This window comes from Tenrec ecaudatus, chromosome 3 (genome assembly GCF_050624435.1).
Source record: "Tenrec ecaudatus isolate mTenEca1 chromosome 3, mTenEca1.hap1, whole genome shotgun sequence".
Classification (NCBI taxonomy): Eukaryota; Metazoa; Chordata; class Mammalia; order Afrosoricida; family Tenrecidae; genus Tenrec; species Tenrec ecaudatus.
Window position 1 is genome coordinate 140,259,263 of NC_134532.1, and position 17,324 is coordinate 140,276,586.

At 42.2% G+C, this 17,324-nt stretch overlaps 1 pseudogene; it reads left to right on the forward strand.

Annotated features, from left to right (window-relative positions):
• The first annotated feature begins 8,749 nt into the window (after window positions 1–8,749).
• On the forward strand, window positions 8,750–8,820 carry LOC142443923 (U2 spliceosomal RNA; annotated as a pseudogene).
• The last annotated feature ends 8,504 nt before the right edge of the window (window positions 8,821–17,324 follow it).

The following is a 17,324-nucleotide window of genomic DNA, read 5'->3' on the forward strand; positions in this document are numbered from 1 at the left end:
TGGAGCAACTCATGAACAGAGTGGGCCCAATCAGAACCAAACTGACCCCTGCCCTAGAAGTACGTGCTACAGAGGACACTAAACCTCAGAGGTTGGGGGGAGGGGCTGGCCTGCCAGGTGCACATGGAAGGAAGGAAGCAAACCAAGAAGTAAAAAGAGAGTGAGGGGTCTAGACCCCATATTGGCAAACCAAGCCTAATGACATCTGTGCGCTGATCTGCTAAGGCACAGAAAGGACTGTTGTGCCAACAATTGCTCGAGACATGATGTCCCCTCACTGGAGAATACCAGGACAGAGGACAATACTGGGGACACATGGCGGGGAGTGAGTCCAGTCTGAACCCCCCACATTGGGGTGAACCAAGAAAACATAACAGATCAACAACAGGAGCAAAGCCACAAATCCCCGAGGAGCCTCAAAAAAATAGACTTCAGGCTAGGAGGGGCAGTTCCCGGAACGCCCTAGGACTGCTGGGGAGATAGTCATAAAGGTCAGCGGACAGACCTGGAACTGTCCATGCTTTTTTCATTTGGGGTATTTTGCTAGCTATTTTTCCCCTTTTTGTTTTGTCTCCATTATTATTGTTTTGTCTACCTATATAAGATAGGCATGAAAAGCAAGTCCAAGGAGAAAGCAGTAGGATTGACGATTCCAGAGGGACTTGCGGAGAGGAGGAGGTAGGGGGAAGCCAGTGGTGAGCAAACAACGCCATAGACAGGGGAACAAATGGGGAATTAAAGTCAACAACGAGGAGGAGGATGAGAGATCCTGGGTGTTGGAGCAACAGCAATCTGGCTGAGAGGAATTACTAAGAGGCAGAGGAAGGGCGAGTGTGATGTGGGACAAGAGAAAGGTAAAATGAAACAAAAGATCTAGAAAGCAAAGCTATGGATAGAGGTATAAACGGTGTGCATATATGTAAATATATTCATAAAACAGAGGCATTGGTCTATGTACATACAGTTATATGGCAATGCACTGAGGTAGTGGATGGACTTTGGGCCTCTGCTCGAGCCCTCCCTCAACACAAAAACACTTTGTTCTAACCTGGCATTCTGTGGTGCTCACCATCCTGGCAAGATTGCTGAAGGCAAAGTGGGTGCATAAGCAAATGTGTGAAGAAAGCTGATGGTGCCCAACTATCAAAAGATAAGAGCGTCTGGGGTTTTAAAGGCGTGAAGTTTAACAAGTGGTCATCTAGCATAGAAACAACAAGCCCACATGGAGGAAGCACACCAGCCTGTGCGATCATAAGGTGTCGATGGAATCAGGTAGTAGGTATCAGAAGACTCAGAACAAACTAACAAACCAAAAACATATGTTGAGAATAAGGGGGGCTTGAAGCACAGACCCAAAACTCCTCTGTAGACAATGGGACATCCCCTCACAGAAGGGTCATAAAAAAAGGGATGAGTCAAACAGGGTGCAGTATAACTCCGATCAAACACAATATTCCTCTGGTTCCTTGAGGCTTCCTCACCCCCCCCCCCCTATCATGACCCCAGTCCTACCTTTCACTCGGGTTAGACCAAAGCATGTGCACAGATATAAAAGATAAGAGCTCAGGACATGGAATCCAGGAATAGGAGTAGCAATACCAGGAGGATAGAGGGAAGGTGGGGAGAGAATGGGAAGAAGAGGTAACTGATCAAAATGATTGACACACAGCCACCGCCCCAACCCCCACCCTAGGGTGACAACAGAAGGGAGACAGCAGTCAGTGTAAGATCTTAAAATAATAGTAATTTAAAAAAATAATAGTAATTTATAATTTATCAAGGGGTCATGAGGATGGGAAGGGGGTGGGAGGGAAAAAAGCGGAGCTGATATCAAGAGCTCAAATAGAAAGTAAATGTTTAGAAAATAATGATGGCAATATATGTACAAATATGCTTGATACAATTGATTGTTGTAAGAGCCCCCAATAAAACAATCTTTAAAAAAAAACATAGCTCTGGAGAGCAAATGCCTTGAGAATGATTGGGGCAGGGAATGTGTGGATGTGCTTTATACAATTGATGTATGTATATGTATGGATTGTGGTAAGAGTTGTATGAGTCCCTAGTAAAATGGAAAAGAAGAAAAGAGAAAAAAATGATTAGGGCAAAGACTGTACAGATGTGCTTTATACAATTGATGTATGTATATATATGAACTGTGAAAAGAATTGTATGAGCCCCAATAAATTGTTAAAATTAAAAAAAAAAACTTATACCCAGTGGAGGGATGGCTTATTTTTAATTAATTTATTTTGAGATTTAAATAAAATTTGTAGGCAGAAAAAAAAAAAAGAGCTGCAAGAGCCCCCAATAAAATAATTTATTTTAAAAAAACAAAAAAACATAGCTCTCTTCTGCCCTTTAAAAAGTACTTATAGTAACAAAAAATAAAAAGAAATTTTTAAAAATGTACTTATAGCATTTTTCTCCTAGTATAAAATTAATGTGTACATTGTGGTAAGTCTAACAGCGATACAGAGAAGAACAAAGGGCAATAAAAAATAATATCCAAAAATGGTCACTATGAAGTCGTAGTCTTATAAACTTTTAAGTGGCCTATAAACATTTTTAATAAAACTATGCCATGCTGCCTTTTCAATTTACTTCCTCATTTCATTAAAGATTACAATGATCACACAGATGGCACAGGGCCACATGATGTTTTGTTCTGTTATGTATAAGGTCACCATGATTTGGAGCAGATGCAAAGAGAATAACAGCTGCATTGGCTGTAGAGGGTTTTGCTATGTTTTATGAATACTTTTATGGTAAATATGTCACATATATAATTTAATCATTCAATCATATAATGAAGAGTTGTGAAATCAACACCACAATGTTGTCAGCTCCCTGTTTCCCTCCATCGTCTCCTGCCATGCCCTAGGTAATTATTAGTCTGCCTACTGTCTCTATAGATTTACCTCTCCTGGGTTTCATATACAGAAAAACTTAGAAAATATAAATAAGCGAACAAAAGGAGGACTTCCTCTTTTGGGAGGTTGGCACCCATGTAGAATCACCCACTCTGTGCTCCCAATAAGAAAAAAATTTTTACCAATGTTTTCAATCTGTCTGCAATTGACCAACTATGCATCACCAAGATGTATTAATAATTACTGATTGGAATGTGAAAGTTGGAAACAGAGGAACAAAAGGTTAGTAAACATGATCGTGGTGCTAGTAACTAAGCTGGAGAACACATAATAGAATTGTGCAAGACTAATGACCTCTTCATTGCCGACACCTATTCTCAACAACATAAATAGCTACTATACATGTGGGAATCTCAATATCATCAGTTAAAAAAGACCAGAGGCAGATTGCTGATTTTCAAGTTCAGGTCGAAGCTGAGGCCAAATTTTAAAAATACACAAGAGCAAAAATACAACCTTGAGTATATCCCATCCAAATTGAAAGACCATCTCAAGGGCAGATTTTATCATTGAACATTAATGATCAAAGGTCAGATGAATTCTGAGATGACATCAAGAACATAATACCAAAAAAAAAAGCAAATGGACATGCTATCAGGAGAGAAAATCACTACAGAAATGCATCATGTTTGGTAAATGAGAGGATCAGAGGAAGCTCCTGGACAGGATAAATGGACACTGTGGCTGCCATGATGAGCTTCCAAATAGCAGCAATTGTGAGGATAGCACAGGACCAGGAAACGTCTTGTTTGGCTGTACATAGCATTGTTAATTTCGGAAACCAACTTGACAGCCCCTAGCAACTATACCACGGCACATGGCATTGAGCAGCTTTTAATGTGCTTGTTTGCCAGGTCTATTTATTCTTTGGTGATATGTCTATTCAAGTCCTTTGCCCAGTTTTGCTACTGTTTGTTTTGTTGCTATTAATTTGTTCTTTATATACAAATTTCAGATATTAAACCCTTCTGTGTGGTTGAAGGGGGAGCCAGCCCCTCCACCACTAATCATGGGTTCGATAGGCACAATTGTACGGTTGAGATATATGTATATTATATTAAGGTCACCGAGAGCATGAGAGATAGAAATAATGGAGTCAGACACATTGCATGGTAGCAGTGCTCACCTCAGCCCTGCTTGGTGGTCCACTTGGAGAGAGGGGGAAGGGAAGGAGGACAAGGGGACAGGGAACAAGGGAGTGAGGATGGGAGAGGAGAGGGGAGCCAATGAGAGGTCAAGGGAAGAGCTGAAAGATGTGACAAAATAATAATTTATAAATTATCAAGGGTTCCTGAGGGAGCGGGGAGCAGGGAGGGAGGGGAAAAATGAGCTGATGCCAGGGGCTTAAGTGGAGAGCAAATGTTTTGAGAATGATGAGGGCAATGAATGTACAAATGTGCTTTACACAATTGATGTATGTATGGATTGTGATAAGAGTTGTATGAGCCCCTAAAAATAAAACGATTAAGAAATAAAGAAAACCAAAACTCCCTATTTGAAAAAAAAAAAAAAAAGGAGGGGCAGAGAGAGAGAGAGAGAGATCTTCATTGCTAACCCAGGCCTATATATGTTTGGCCCAGAGTGCAAGCCCACCAATTACAGGTAAAGACATACGTCACAGGAAGGGGTTGCACTATAGGTTATACAGCAATGAGAGGGGGACAATCTAGGGACATACACACAATAGGAAGAGGAGGGATTGGGGGTATAAATGTGGCACGATGGCTGGATCCTAGATTCAGGATGGCAGCTTATCTTTGGATGTCCCTGGCTCAACTGATGGAGACCATTATCAGTAGGGTGTGAACTCAGGAACCAAGCTCAGGGTCGCAAGCCTCAGAGAGAAGTAGCCCATTGTCCCCAGCAGCAAGGAGCAGGCCCACCCATGGTGGGACAGACAGCAGTCTGGCAGCTGATTGCCTCAAGGGAAGTACCTTTTACCATTAGCTGCAAGCAGTATCCTAAGTATAACATATTTGGGGGAGACGGCTTGGGAGAAATCTTTCTGTTTCCCACACTTATGGGGTACACAGTCCCCAAATATTTTATCCCATTCTATAGGTTGACTTTTCACTTTCTTGATAAAGTCCTGTGATTTTTTACTTTATCTCTCTTTTAAATGTCTTTACTTTATCTCTTGTTGCTTGTGCTTTTACTGTCACAGCTAAGACATACCTAATTCATTGCTGAAAACTAGACTCCAAAGCATTATTCTTATGTTTGTTCTCAGAATTTTATGAGAGTGTTGTTGATAGGCGTCATTGAGTTGGTTCTGATTCATAGCAACCCAGTGCACAACAAAGCCGAACACTGCCTGGTCCTGCACCGTCTGCAAATTTGGTGTTATGTGTGATCCTATTGTTGCAGCCGGTGTGTCAGTCCATGTCATTGAGAATCTTCCTCTTTGTCAGTGACGCTCCACTTAAAAAGCGGGGAATAACCCTTGCTGATTACATGCCCAAAGCCCCAAAGTATGTGAGACAAAGTCTCACCATCCTCGCAGTAAAGAGCATCCTGGCTGTACTTCCTCCAGGACAGGTGTATTTCTTCTTCTGAGAGTCCACAGTATTTTCCACATTCTTCCTCTACACCACAGCTCAAATGCATCACTTCTTCTGCAGTCTGTCTTCTCTATTGTCCAATTTTCCTGTCCATTGAAGTTATTAGCAATACCGTGGCTTGGGTCAGGCACATCTTAGTCCTCAAAATGGCATCCTTGCTCTTTTAAACATTAAGAGATTTTTTTAAATTAATAAATTCAAATTATAAAGAGTAATATTGAATGTTAATACTATTCAAAGTACTATCTACTGCCAGAAGAACAAAAATATTTGTCTAAGAAATGCACCTTTCCTGCTTCACAGTTACAGTTTTTTCATCCTGAAGTTATTTTAGGTAAATATCTAGGAGTAGAAATTTTAAGTCATCAGGTAGGTGTATGTGTAGTCTTTAAGAAACTGCCTGGAGGGCAATGAATTTACAAATGTGCTTTACACGGTGGTTGTATGTATGGATTGTGATAAGAGTTGTATGAGCCCCTAATAAAATGATTTTTTTAAAAAGAAACTGTCTGAAGTTTTCCCAAACATGATGTTACCCTTTTTATGGCCACCAAAACTGCTCGTGCTCCATATCTTGAACATTCTATGATGTCACTCTTCCATTTCAATTTTAGCTCTTCTCATGAGTGCGTAATCGTCTCTGGCTGGGGTTTCATTTGCATTCCAACACTTACTATGTTAAGCATCTTTTCCTTTTTTTTTTTTACATTTTATTAGGGGCTCATACAACTCCCATCACAATCCACACATATACATACATCGATTGTATAAAGCACATCCATACATTCCTTGCCCTAATCATTTTCAAAGCGTTTGCTCTTCACTTAAGCCCTTTGCATCAGGTCCTTTTTTTTTTACCCCCTCCCTCCCCGCTCCCCCCTCCCTCATGAGCCCTTGATAATTTATACATCGTTATTTTGTCATATCTTGCCCTATCTGGAGTCTCCCTTCGCCCCCTTCTCTGCCGTCCATCTCCCAGGGAGGAGGTCACATGTGGATCCTTGTAATCAGTTCCCCCTTTCCAACCCACTCACCCTACACTCTCCCAGCATCGCCCCTCACACCCCTGGTCCTGAAGGTATCATCCACCCTGGATTCCCTGTGCCTCCAGCCTTCATATGTACCAGTGTACAACCTCTGCCCTATCCAGTCCTGCAAGGTAGAATTCGGATCATGGTAGTTGGGGGGAGGAAACATCTGGGGGAAAGCTGTGTTCTTCATCGGTACTGCCTCGCACCCTGACTGACCCATCTCCTCTCCTCAACCCCTCTCTGAGGGGATCTCCAGTGGCCGACACCTGGGCCTTGGGTCTCCACTCTGTACTTCCTCCATTCGCTATGGTATGATGCCTTATACCTCACTATGCACGATGCCGTATACCTGGTCCCTTTGGCACCTCGTGATCACACCAGCTGGTGTGCTTCTTCCATGTGGACTTTATTGCTTCTGAGCTAGATGGCCACTTGTTCACCTTCAAGCCTTTAAGACCCACATTAAGAGATCTTGTGCAGTGGGTTTGCCCAATGTAATATGTCATTTGATTTCTTGACTGCTGCTTCCATGAGCATTTATTGTGGATCCTAGTAAAATTAAATCCTTCACAATTTCAATCTGTTTATCATGAGGTTATCTGCAGGTCCATTTGTGTAATTTTTGGTTTCTTTACATTGTGTTTCAATTCATATTGAAGACTACAGTCCTTGATCGGCATCAGCAAGACTTTCCAGGCTTTGCTTTCAGTAAGCAATGTGTGTCATGTGTTTATCTCGCGTTGTTAATAGACCTTCTTCCAATGCTGATGCTGCGTTCTTCTTTATACAGTCTACCTTCTCTGATTGCTTGCTCAGCATAAGAATTGCATAAATATGGTGAAAGGATGCATCCCTGATTCAGACCTCTCCTGATTTTAAACCGCCATGTTGTTTCTTAGTCTGAAAACTCCACCAATAGGTGTTCATCCCAGCAACAGGGAAGCCACCAACAGTACATCAAACTAACAGAGAAATGGTGGTTTGTGGTATTAATTCTTACAGGTAGATGACTTATTTAGTTTTAGTTACTTTTTATATATGGTGTGAAGTACACAGGTCCAGCTTCATTCTTTTGCATGTGAATATCCATTTGTACCAGCAATATTTATTGGGGAGTGTTTTGCATGAGCTCAGCACCCTTGTCAAGCACTATTTGGACACAGATGATTGGATTCAATTCTGCCCCATTGTCTGTCATTATACCAGTACCAAGGCACTTTGATGACGATAGCTTTCTATTGTATTTTGAAATCAATTGAATGTGAGACCTCCAGTGTTTTTCTTCTTTTCAAACTCATTTTGGCTTATCTGAGACCTTTATTATGCTTATAAATTTGAGGATTGGCATTCCCTCTGCTAAAAATTTTTAAATGACCTATTGGAATTTGATAAGAATTATTTTGAATCTATAGATCGTTTTGTGTAGTATTGATATCTTAACAGTATTATATTTTCCAACCCACAAATACAGGATGCACTTCCATTTATTTAGGGCTTCTTTAATTTCCTTCAGAAATGTTTTATAATTTTTAGGGTATAGCCTTTCACTTCCCTGGTTAAGTTTATTCTTAGGTATTTTACTTTTACATGATGCTGTAAATGAAATTGTACTCCTAACTTCCTCTTCAACTTCTTCATAACTGGAAGCAACTTCAACATCAGTTCCTGTGAATGGATATTACGATAGCAAGCGGTAGTGCTATGTAGGGAGCGCTCTTACATTACTGGTGGGCATCCAAAATGATCTCACGGTGGAAAACGGTTTGGCAGTTTCTAGTAGTTAGTTACCCATTTGACTCAGAATCCCTATTCACAGATATTTATACAAATGAAATGAGTGCTTATAGTCATACAAAAACCTGTATATAAATGCTTCTAGTCAACTTAAATAGGTAGCATTCGTGATGTAGTCAGTTATGAGTCGGGCTGCTAACTGCAAGATTAGCAGTTCAAACTGATCAGCTGCTCTGAGGGAGGAAGCTGAGACTTTCTGTTCCTGTAAAGATGTACAGTGTCGGGAACCCACCGGGGCAGTTCGACTCTGCTCTACATGGTTGGTATGAGTTACCATCAGCAGGATGGCAGTTCATTTGGTGGTTTTGTGTTTGTTTTTATTTGATGGGGAGGAGTCACTTGATTCATCATCCCCCCCACCCCAAACTGGAAACAAGTCAAATGCCTTTCAACTGATGGAATAAACCTGATGCTTCTAAATGATGGACTTATCGCTTCTCGGCCTTTTGGCTAAGATCAAGTGTAGTATCTAAATGATAGACTTATAGTGCATTACCACTTAGCAATAAAAAGGAAGAAACCATGGACAAAAGTAATAACATACATGATTTCTAAAAGTACATACTAGATAAAAGAAGCCAGATTCCAAAGGCTAGATGCGATGTGCTTCCACATATGTGACATTACAGAATATGATAAAACAGATCATTGGTGGCTAAGAGTTGAAGGTTGGGAGGAGGGTTGATTACAAAACAGCCTGAAGAAGTTTGGGAGCATGATGTAACTGTTTTACATCTTGATTATGGTAGTTTTATACAGTTGTATACATATGAGCTGGGCATCAACAAGGGTGAATGTTACAGAATATAAATAAAACCACAATGTGGTGGGGTAATGTATGATCCTCAAGGTTCCTGAGCCCTCTATAACAGTGATTCTCAACCTTCCTAATGCCGCGACCCTTTAAAACAGTTCCTCATGTTGTGGTGCCCCCCACCCATAAAATTATTTTCATAGATATTTCATCATTGTTATTTTGCTACTGTTATGAATTATACGACCCCTGTGCAAGGGTCATTGGACCCCCAAAGGGGTAGTGACCCCCAGGTTGAGAACCGCTGCCCTATATGCTAGTGACAAAGACTTTGCAGACATGACCAAGCTAAGGACCTTGACATTGTGTGCTTATCCTGAATTATTCTGCTCCGGCCCTAAGTGAAGAGGCAGAGAGAGATTACAGACAGAAGAGAAAATGGTCATGTCACAGAGGCAGAGTGAGCTAGAGTCACAGACAGAAGATACTACATCACGGGCTTTGAAAAATGGAGGAAGGGGCCATTAGCCAGGGAATGCAGCTGCTTACAAAGCAAATGCACTGCCATCCAATGGATTCCCACTCCTAGTGGTGCCTGTAGGACAGAGGAGAACTGCCCGGGGCTTAGAAAGCCTTCTGTTCCTCCTGCTGAGAAGCTGGAGAGTTCCAAGTGCTGGTTTTGTGGTTAGCAGCCCCACAAGTAACCACGGCATCCCCAGGGCTCCTCAGCACTGGTCGCTGGGAAAGCCCAGGATGCCGATTCTCCCCTGGAGAGCCTCCAGGGCAAGGTGGCCCTGCTAAACCTTGCTTTTAGCCATGTAAGACTCCTGCCAGACTCCTGGCCTCCAGAAAGCTAAAAGGATACATTTCTATAGTTTTAAGCACTCATACCCACATATATATGGAAGTCATCTTCATCAAATTAGGTGAAAAACAGTAAAACGCAACAGAACTGTTGCCAGGCTAATGAAGTTAGGAGATAAATGACCTTGTTGTAGTTCTGCCTGCACAGACTTCTGTTTGAGAAGAGTCGCTCCTTTTCTGAAAACCTACAGTCTTTCGTTAAGTCCATATCTATTGAGCAACTACACTATACATTCCTCGTGTTGCACTAACAAATGGTCACAAGGTAGGTGGCTTAAAACAACAGAATTTTTTCTCTCTGTGTCTATCAGTCTGGAATTAAGTGTTGGTAGTGCTGAGCTTTCTGCAAAAGCACAAGGTATGCATTCCCGAGCCTGCTCCTTTCACAGAACATAAATTAATCAGCAACCCCCGCCACCACCACCCTGCAATGAAAAACTTTAGTCTATAGCTCATAAGGCAGGAGAACAACAATAACAAATTAACAAACATCCTCATGGAGTCCATTCTGAATTTGTGACTCTATAGGACAGGGTTAGACCTGCCCCTATGCGTTTCCGAAACTGTCATACTTTACAGGACCCAAAAGCCTCGTCTTTCTCCAGCGGAGTAATTGATGTAAGCAGCCCAACACATCACCACTACGACACCACGACAACCCAGTTAGAGTGGAGGCATCTGTTTTCACACACCCTCTGCATTTTCCCAAGGGAATCCGGTGACATAGTGGTTAGGAATTCGGCTGCTAACCACAAGATCGGCTGTTCAAAACCATGAGCATCCCCACTGCTCTCTACTTCCGTAAAGAATGACAGTCTCAGAAGCTCACCTGCACAGTTCTACCTTGCCCTAGAAAGTGGCTAGGAATCGACTCAATGGCAGCACATTTGGCTTGGTTGGGTCATTCCACTCTCACCGCCCCTTTGGGAAGTGCGGATCTACGGGAAGGTCTTTCTTCGCTCTTCCTGCTTCTGGTAACTTCAGGCATTTCTTGCTTTATAGCAATATACCTTCAATTTCAGCCTCCGACATCACGTGGCAGTGTTACCCACGTGTTTCTCTGTCCGTGTTTCATCACCTCTTTCTAAAGACACTCTAATGCTGGGCTAGGCCCACCATCCGGTAGTATGACCACTGGTCAATTGAACTAATTATACCGGTCACATTGGCACACCAGTGAACCCAAGCATCAGAGGGCACAGGCCCAAGCAGTATTCCGTTCTGTTGCAGATGGAGGTGGAACTCACTTGATGGCAAGTAACAAGCTCTGGTACTTCCAGCGTGCCAAGCGCCTCCCCAGTGAGGGAACTGAGGACCAAGGGAAGGCAGTGACACGCACAATGTTATGCTGTTGTTGAAATGAGCTCCAGCGTCCAGTCTCTTAACCGTTATATTGACCCATCTGACAAAATAAAGCAAAGCAACTAATAAGTATGCAAAGGATAATAAAGATCCTGTGGAGGAGGACACTGTGCTGGGCCAGCGCTGAAACAAAGATGTAAGAACCACTTTCATTTATAATAAGGGTCTAGAAAGAGGAAGTGGATATTCCCAGCTACTGTGGAGTGAGAGCAGCAAGAAGAGCAAAAAGAGGACCCAGGTCACCCCAGAAACAGTCCCCTGGCCAGAGAGGTCAGCCAGCATTGCCAACTCCTTAGAAAGAAGGAACCGAAAACCAGCTACGGGGCTTTTTGAATTTTGTACAGCGCAGTCATTCTTTTTTAAAATCATTTTATAAGGAATCCATGCAACTCATCACAATCCATACATACGTCCATTGTGTCGAGCACATTTGCACATCTGCTGCCATCATCATTCTCAAAACATTTGCTTTTACTTGAGCCCTTGAGCTCATTTTTCCCCTCCCTCCCAAACCCTCCCTCATGAATGTTTGATAATTTATAAATTATTATTTTATCATGTCTTACACTGTCCAACGTCTTCTTTCACCCACTTTTCTGTTGTCCATCCCCCAAGGAAGGGGATATATGTAGATCCTTGTAATTGGTTCCCCCTTTCTATGCCACTCTCCTTCTACCCTCCTGGTATCACCACTCTCACCACTGGTCCTGAGGGATTCATCTGTCCTGGATTCCCTGTGTTTCCAGTTCCTATCTAACCAGATTTGTAAGGTAGAATCAGGATCATGATAGTGGGAGGGGGGGAAGCATTTAAGAACTAGAGGAAAGTGTATGTTTTATCATTGCCACACTGCACCCTACCTGGCTCATGTTCTCCCCAAGACCCTTCTGTAAGGGGATGTCCAGCTGCCTACAGATGGGCTTTGAGTCCCCACTCTGCGTTCCCCCTCATTCACAATGATATGAGTTTTTTGTTCTTTGATGCTTGATATCTGATCCCTTCAACATCTCATGATCACGCAGGCTGGTGTGCTTCTTCCATGTGGACTTTGTTGCTTCTGAGCTAAATGGCCACTTGTTTACCTTCAAGCCTTTAAGACCCCAGATGCTATATCTTTTGATAGTCAGGCACCATCAGCTTTCTTTGCCACATTTGTTCATGCACCCATTTGTCTTCAGCGATCGTGTCAGGAAGGTGAGCATCATGGAATGCCAGTTTAATAGAACAAAGTGTTCTTGCATGGATGGAGTACTTGAGTGGAAGCCCAATGTCTATCTGCAGAACAATCATTCCTAATAAATCCTTTTATCTTGTTGCTAAAATCCTGAATTAAAAAGTGCCTCTGAAATAATTATATTGATAGCGAGACAGGAGAGAGCCGACCTGATCATTACCTAATCACTCTCAGTTCTGGTGCCTAGTCTTCTGTACTTCCAGCACCTGTACATGCATGTGTGTATATATTCACACTTTTATATCTAGGAGGAGCATAGATAATGGGTGTACATGTATTTCCTTTTAGTTTTCACCTGGAAGCAGGGATTTAGAATTTCTAGCCTTTGAAATACCATCATCAATAGACAGGGCACCCTTGTAGTGCTGTGGTTGCTAACTATACACCCGGCAGTCTAAACCCACCACCCACTCTTCAGGGGAAAAAAAATGAAACTGTTTGCCCATGTAAAGATTCGGTCTCAGAAATGCTAAGGAGGAATTCTGCTCTGTGTTCCTGGTGTCAATTCCTTGAGCTCTGTGTTTTGAAACCAGCTTGATAAGCCGTCTACTCAGCAGCTTCTCTAGTGCTGCCCTGGCCGGTCAATCTTGCCGAGAAAAACCGCCTGGAAGATAAGCTGAGTCTTGGGAACGTCTTTACAGAGCTTGTCAGATGTGCCTTTGACCAGTAAGACCAGGTTATCGACTGGTCCTGCACTTTGCCTTTGGACCACTTCTTCGTGGCCTTGTCCCCAGATTTTATTCGCTAGGTCTTGGTCTTTCTAGGTCAACTTTCAAGAAGCACAGTGAGCAGCTAATACAGTCACGGCCTTGCTAAGATGTTGGACAGAAAATGAGCGGTGGATTTTTCAGTGAGTAATCAGTGAACAACATGATAAAGGCAGAATGTGGAACCAGTATGGGCGCCACATCTGACATCTGGCTCTCAAGGCTAATAGCCACAAGGCAGGCTTTAGACATGCCTTCATCTTCCAGTGTTTTCTGATACCATGTCACTCTACTTCTATGGCTGGGCTCTATAATTCACTGCAATGTTCACACAGAACTTACAAATTATGTGTTTGGGGTTTATTGGGAAGTTAACAGTTTCTAATTCAGGTGAGAAATTCTCAGGATACATTTGTTCAGTCAAGACAGCCTCTGTTGTGCCCATAGGCAGTATTCTCTCTGGTTCTTAGCCCCTTGGCAGGGCCTTTGCTCTGCCCGGGTAATGTTACACAGTTGTTTTTTTTTTTCAGGTTGCGAATAAATGCCCAAAGGATGAGCCACTCCATTATAAGCCACACCCAAAGGGACTCAGCTCCAGGGACTCAGCTGCGTGGATAAGCAAACCCAGTGCTCCCAATTAAACACCCAGAGGCCCCCTACTCCATAAGCCAGCCTCCTGCCCCAAGTCACTGAGAGTTACTTTCTCTGTGAGCTCAGAAGTCCACCACTCTGGCTCCTGATTCTGCTGTGGTTGCTCCTCAGGTGCTCCTCTGGTGTCAAACCTATCTCCTGATTTAAGGGCGCTCAATGTGCAGGGGCCTCAGCTTCCAAAGTCATGCTGTATCTTGCTGGTGGTGAGATCTGTTTCTGAGTTGGCTCATTTTCTACCCGGTAGGATGGCAATTACAATTAGCCCTTTTAAAAACTACTCACAGTGGAATCCTATAATCCTATCAATATCTTCCCCCACCTTTTTGCCCAGATCCATCAGGAAAACAAAGGTCATTTGGTGAGAGTAATAAAGGATATAAAAAGAGGAGTAAGATTAACTAATTCACTATGCTGAAGAGAAAAAAACTGAAGGTGTTAATAATTTCATTCTTCTTGAATGTTCATGTAAGAAACTGTCAAGCACTCAAGTGACGTATTATGTTGGGCAAACTTGCAAAAGACCTGCATAAAGTTTTAAAAGATAAAAATGTCACATTGGTGATGAAGGTGCATTTGACCCCCTGAATGGATGAATGTTGGACAATTGTTTTTGATATTGTGGCTGTGTATTCCTTCCATCTTCTTTTGATACTTCCTGTGTTGTTCAATTTTTTGCTCATGACAACTGTTAATAGATACTGTCAAGTGGGCTCCAACCCTTAGCAATCACTGCCCGGACCTGGTGCAATCCTCAGTTGCTATGTTTGAACCCATTTGTGGCTGCCACTGTGTCAATCCATCTACTTAAGGTCTTCCTCTTTTTCAAACCCTTACTTTACCAAGCATGCTGTCCTTTTCCCGGGATTGGTTTCTCCTGAAACGTTGTCCAAAGTGCATGACAAAAAGTGCCACCATCCCCTCCCCTCAAGTACTCCCTCAATGCAAGAACACTTTGTTCTATTAAACTGGCATTCCATGATGCTCGCCTTCCTGACACGATCGCTGAAGACAAATGGGTGCATAAGCAAATGTGGTAAAGAAAACTGATGGTGCCCGACTGTCAAAAGATATAGCATCTGGGGTCTTAAAGGCTTGAAGGTAAACAAGTGGTCATCTAGCTCAGAAGCAACAAAGCCCACATGGAAGAAGCATACCAGCCTGTGTGATCTAGAGTTGTTGAAGGGATAAGGTATCAGGCATCAAAGAACAAAAAAATCATATTGTGAATGAAAGCCAGTGCGGAGTGGGGACTCAAAGCCCATCTGTAGGCAGCTGGACATCCCCTTACAGAAGGATCGTGGGGAGAAAATGAGCCAGTCAGGGTACAGAGTAGCAATGATGAAACATACAACTTTTCTCTAGTTCTTAAATGCTTCCTCTTCCAGCCCCCAGTCCCCTCCCACTACCATGATCCCAATTCTACCTTACAAATCTGGCTAGACCAGGGAATGTACACTGGTACAGATAGGAACTGGAAACACAGGAAATCCATGACAGATGATTCCTTTAGGACCAGTGGTGGCGATGTTGAGAGAATGGAGGAAGGGTGGGGTAGAAAGTGGGGAACTGATTACAATGATCTACATATAACCCCCTCCCTGGGGAACAGACAACAGAAAAGTGGGTTAAAGAAGACGTTGGACAGTTTAAGACATGACAAAATAATAATTTCTAAATTATCAAGGGTTCATGGGGGGGAGATGAGCTGATACCAAGGGCTCAAGTAGAAAGCAAATGTTTTGAAAATGATAAGGGCAGCAGATGTACATGTAGGAGGTCTGCTGGTCAAGGTGTTCATTGATGGGTGACTAATTAGTCTCCTGTGCCTCTGTTTACCTTGCAGCTAACAGCATTGAACGATAACTCCGTTATTTATGACCCTTTATTACTCTCTGTAACCCTACATATCATTATGCTTATCTTAGAATATAGCGCTGTTATTAGTCAAGTGCTTAGACAGTATGCCTAGTTAAGTAATGTTTACATAACTAAAAGGTTTAAAATGTTTTTTAAATTTAGTGTTTTAATATTTACTTTGTAATCCTTACCTTGTGTAAGATAAGTATAAAAGCCAAGCTTTGAATATACTCGGTACTTCCGTCCATCAGATTGAAGTCCTCCCAATCCCACGCTTTGTGTGTCTCTTTCTTTTCCTTTCATCCGCACGCCTCAGTTCGGACCCAGCTTGATGTGGGATAGCTGGTCTAATCCCCCGCATTATGTACAGATGTGCTTGACACAATGGATATATGTATGGATTGTGATAAGAGTTGCACAAGACCCCAGTAAAATGATTTTATTTAATGTCCCACCATCCTTCCTTGTGAGAAGCATCCTAGCTGTACCTCTTCTAAGACCCGTTTCTTTGTTCTTCTGAGAGTCCACGGCAACAGTTTTCTTCTGCCAACACCAAATCGCATTAACCAAATGCATTCATTCTTCTCCCATCTTCCCTGTTGAGTGTCCAACTGTCTCATGCGTATAAGGTGATTGAAAATATCATGGTTTGGGTGGACACATCTTACTTCTCAAAATGATGTCTTTGCTTTTCTGGAACACCTTAATTAGGTTGGGTGCAGCATACACATAGAATCCTTCACTTTTTTAACTTGAGGCTTCAATTTTTTCTTCAGTTCTTTCAGCTTCAGAAATGCCGAATGTGTTCTTCCAGTGTATTCTTCAGGTGGGATATACTCAAGGTCGTACCTTCTCTTATTTACTGTTTCTTCACCTTCGATTTGAACTCACATTTTCTTCAGTTTAAACTTGAATATGAGTGATGGGTGATGGTGTGTTCCACTCTTGGTCCCTAGACTTGTTAGGACTGGTGATAATGAGCTTCTCCATCATTTCTTTCCGCAGATACAGTCTGTTTGATCCCTGCATGTTCCTCTTGCAAAGCCTACATGTATAGCTATCAATTATGTTGAGGAGAAACGATATTTGCAATACATACATGGTTGGTCTTGCAATACTCCATGATGAAATCTCCTGCTTTGCAAAGTCATGTTTTCTACCAACCCTGTTTCTTTGTTTTCAACTTCCACAGTCCAAACACAAGTAATTATTAATGCATTTTGATTGCATCTTTGAATGATTTCAGACTGAAGAAGTTGGTAGAAATCTTCAATTTCTTCATCAATTACTCTAATGGTTGGTGCATATATTTGAATAATAGTTGTGTGAGCTGGTTTTTCTTCACGGCATATTACATGTTATCCTATCTGAGACATTAAATCACTCCTGGGGGATCTGACTTGTCCTACTTTGCCTACTTTAATGTTCCATTGTGAGTTTCCGGAGACATGTACTTACTCCAGTTTGAGAAGAAAGCTCTTACATTTCCCATTCCCCTTGATTCATTCTGAAATTCTCAATAAGTCCTTTTGTTACTTTCATAAATCAATTGGAACTATTTGCAAGAAGGGTTATA